This window comes from Mirounga leonina, unplaced genomic scaffold, assembly GCF_011800145.1.
Source record: "Mirounga leonina isolate KUSES-001 unplaced genomic scaffold, KU_Mleo_1.0 Mir_311, whole genome shotgun sequence".
Lineage (NCBI taxonomy): Eukaryota > Metazoa > Chordata > Mammalia > Carnivora > Phocidae > Mirounga > Mirounga leonina.
In genome coordinates, this window is record NW_023270674.1 from 315,235 (window position 1) to 319,296 (window position 4,062).

The following is a 4,062-nucleotide window of genomic DNA, read 5'->3' on the forward strand; positions in this document are numbered from 1 at the left end:
GAAAGAAAGAAAGAAAGAAAGAAAGAAAGAAAGAAAGAAAGAAAGAAAGAAAGAAAGAAAGAAAGAAAAGAAGAAGGAAGGAAGAAAGAAAGGGACAGACCAAGAAAGACTGTTACTATGGAGAACAAACTGATGGTAACTGGAGGGGAGGGGGTGTGGGATGGGTGAAATAGATGATGGAGATTGAAAAAAGAACCCTTTGCTTGGTCCTGGGTCCCAAAGACTTTTTCCCCCTATTTCAAAATAATTTATTGTTTTATGTCTTTTATTTAGGTACACAATCTATTTTGAGTTAGTATTTGTATAAAATGTAATGTTCAACTTGAGGTTTTCTTTCACCTATGACTGCCCAATTGCTTTGGCACTATTTATTTGTTGTAAAGGTGATCCTTTTTCTGTTGTGTTGCTTTTGCCCTCTCATAAAAAATTAATTGGGTATATCTGTGTGGATGTCTCTCTGATGTTCTACTCTGTTCCATTGATCCAAGTGTACATCATCCACTAGTGCTATGCTGTCTTGATTACTGTAGCTATGCAGTATTTATCATTGGAAAAAGCAATTCCCTCCAGTTTATTCTTCTTTTGCAAAATTATGTTAGATATTCTAGGACATTTTAACTTCCATAGGAATTTTAAAATAAGCTTGTTTATGTCTACAAAAAGCCTTGCAGAGATTTTGAGAATTGTGTTAATCCTGTAAATCAGTTTAGGATGTTTTGGCATTCTTACTATTTTGAGACATCTAATAGACAAACATTATGTCTCTCAAATTATCAAGGTGTTCTTTGGTATCTTTCACCCATTTTATTTATATTTATCATACAAATCCTGCACATTTGTTTAGATTTATAGTATTTCATTTTTTGGAGTGATTTTAAATGGCATCACATTTTTTATTTCACTTTTTACTTCTTCGTTGCTAGTATGTAGAAATGCAATTGGTTTGTGTGTGTGTGTGTGTGTGTGTTGATCCTGTATCCTGCAAACATACTAAACTCACTTATTAGTTGTAGGATCCAAAAGAAAATTCCTTGGTATTTTCTACATAGGCAGTAATGTTGTCTGCAAATAAAGACCATTTTACTTCTTCTTCCCAGACCAATGGATTTTAATGTAACAAAATATAAACAATTAGTTAAGATGGTTTAAGATCCCACTTTGGCATATTGGTTATTTTAAATAAAAGTTATTTAAGAGAACAACAACAAAAAAAAGGACATTCAGGCCTTCTTCCATCCCCCTGAAAGCAGGCAATAAATCTCCCTGTGTGAAAGGTACCCTCCCTGTAGTAGGGGGTAAAGAGACACCCTTATCACCAGAGATGGGAAATTTAGAGCAGAGAAGACTGTATAACAACCCTTATTACTTTTTACTAATTTACCACTCCAACCCAAACTCTGTTTAGAATCCATTACTGACTGAAGCTCCCAAGTTAAGTTTTCCTTGTCTCGTGAATTCCTCACAGATTTTATTGTCTCTCTCTCTCTCTAAGTTATAAAAATTGCCAGTCCTGGTCATTTCTTTGGGTCTCAATTTCCTTATTGGGCTTCCGTGTGCACAGAATAAAACTTTGTGGGTTTTTTTCCTGTTAATCTATCTCATTTAAAGTTAATTTTTAGTCCAGTTGTAAGACCTTGAGAGTTGAGAAGAGCTTTTCCTTCTCTCCACAACTAATCTTTCGGAAAATACTATTTGTTAGTTTTGGTGTAGTGTCAAAGGATATCCATAATTATATGAAAGTTACTAAAATACTCCTCTCTTTCCCAACTACATATCTGTGTGAGGCTGTATTTTCTCCATATTCTTCAACCAAAACAACACATCACAACAGATTGAATGTAGAAGCAGATATGAGAGACCAACTATATTCCACTAACACAGACATTAAAGGTATTTTTAAAACTGTACTACTCTTACAACTAATTCTTTTGTTTAGGGAAATATAGTTGTTTTATATGAATTTGCCATGGTTTATATTTGGTATTTTTAATGAATTAATAAATATTTGAAGACTTAACACATAAATATAATTAAATTTGATTCTGATTAAAAATTTAGTTCCTCAGTCATGCCGGCCACATTTCATGATCTCAATAACCACATGTGTCTGGTGGCTACTGTACTGGACTGCATAGATAGAGAACATTTCCATCTCCACAGAAACTTGTATAGGATGGCATTGGAACCTGCAAGTGTGGCATGCCTAGGAACAATGCTTTCTCAGCTGGTTCCTGGAATGTTGCATGATAACAAATACAAGAAAGAAGTCAATTCCTTGATATCTCTCCAAGGAGATTATGAATGAAATCTATTAAAATGCCACCTACCATTGGAAGAATAGGCTTTGAAAGAAATGTGATGGCAATCCTCTGAAGGAACCATTTATGTTTGTTGTGTTTTAGTCCTGCAAGCATTTGAGGATTTTCTTGCTTTTGGGGGGTTCATTGCGGCTAGCTGGATGGAGGCAGCATCAGAGGACAACACATTGGCTGGCATTGTGGACTTGACTAGGGTGGGCACTGTGTGGTTGAACACTGGGAGGTGTTGACTTGGATAGGTTGACACTGAAAAAATAAATGCTGACAATGGCAAGATGAGTTCTGTGGAGCTGTGTAAGGTACTGGGCATTTTGGGGTTCATGTCTCTAAGCACTAGAGGGGGCATGGTCAAGACACATGGGTGGAAATTCAGGTGATAGCAAAAAAGGCTACATTGCATTTGCTTTTATTCAAATTCAGGGCAGTTCAAAGAAAGCAAGTGAAGGTGTTAAAGGAGGTGAGAGAAACCAATGCTCATATTACGAGCTGGGAAATTCTCTGTCTAATCTGTGAGGATGTTTTTTGATGACCTAAATCTATGATTATACTGAGTGGCTACCTTTTTATTTGGCATTTTTTTTCTTTTCAGCAATTCATTCTATATTATAAAGATCCTTCATTCTTTTATATATATATTTTTTTTTCTTATGTTAATCCCCATACATTACATCATTAGTTTTAAATAAAGTGTTCCATGATTCATTGTTTGTGCATAACACCCAGTGCTCCATGCAGAACGTGCCCTCCTCAATACCCACCACCAGGATAACCCATCCTCCCACCCCCTTCCCTCTAGAACCCTCAGTTTGTTTTTCAGAGTCCATCATCTCTCATAGTTCATCTACCCCCTCCGATTTCCCCCACTTCATTCTTCCCCTCCCGCTTCATTCTTCCCCTCCCGCTACCTTCTTCTTTTTCTTCTTTTTTTTTTTCTTAACATATATTGCATTATTTGTTTCAGAGGTACAGATCTGAGATTCAATAGTCTTGCACAATTCACAGCGCTTACCAGAGCACATACCCTCCCCAGTGTCTATCACCCAGTCAACCATCCCTCCCACCCCACCCCCCACTCCAGCAACCCTCAGTTTGCTTCCTGCAATTAAGAATTCCTCATATCAGTGAGATCATATGATACATGTCTTTCTCTGTTTGACTTATTTCACTCAACATAATACCCTCCAGTTCCATCCACGTCGTTGCAAATGGCAAGATCTCATTCCTTTAGATGGCTGCATAATATTCCATTGTATATATATACCACTTCTTTATCCATTCATCTGTCGATGGACATCTTGGCTCTTTCCACAGTTTGGCTATTGTGGACATTGCTGCTATAAACATCGGGGTGCACGTACCCTTTTGGATCCCTACTTTTGTATCTTTGGGGTAAATACCCAGTAGTGCAATTGCTGGATCATATGGTAGCTCTATTTTCAACTTTTTGAGGAACCTCCATACTGTTTTCCAGAGTGGCTGCACCAGCTTGCATTCCCACCAACAGTGTAGGAGGGTTCCCCTTTCTCCGCATCCCCGCCAACATCTGTCATTTCCTGACTTGTTAATTTTAGCCATTCTGACTGGTGTGAGGTGGTATCTCATTGAGGTTTTGATTTGGATTTCCCTGATGCCGAGCGATATTGAGCACTTTTTCATGTGTCTGTTGGCCATTTGGATGTCTTCTATGGAAAAATGTCTGTTCGGGCACCTGGGTGGCTCAGTTAGTTAAGCGACTGCCTTCGGC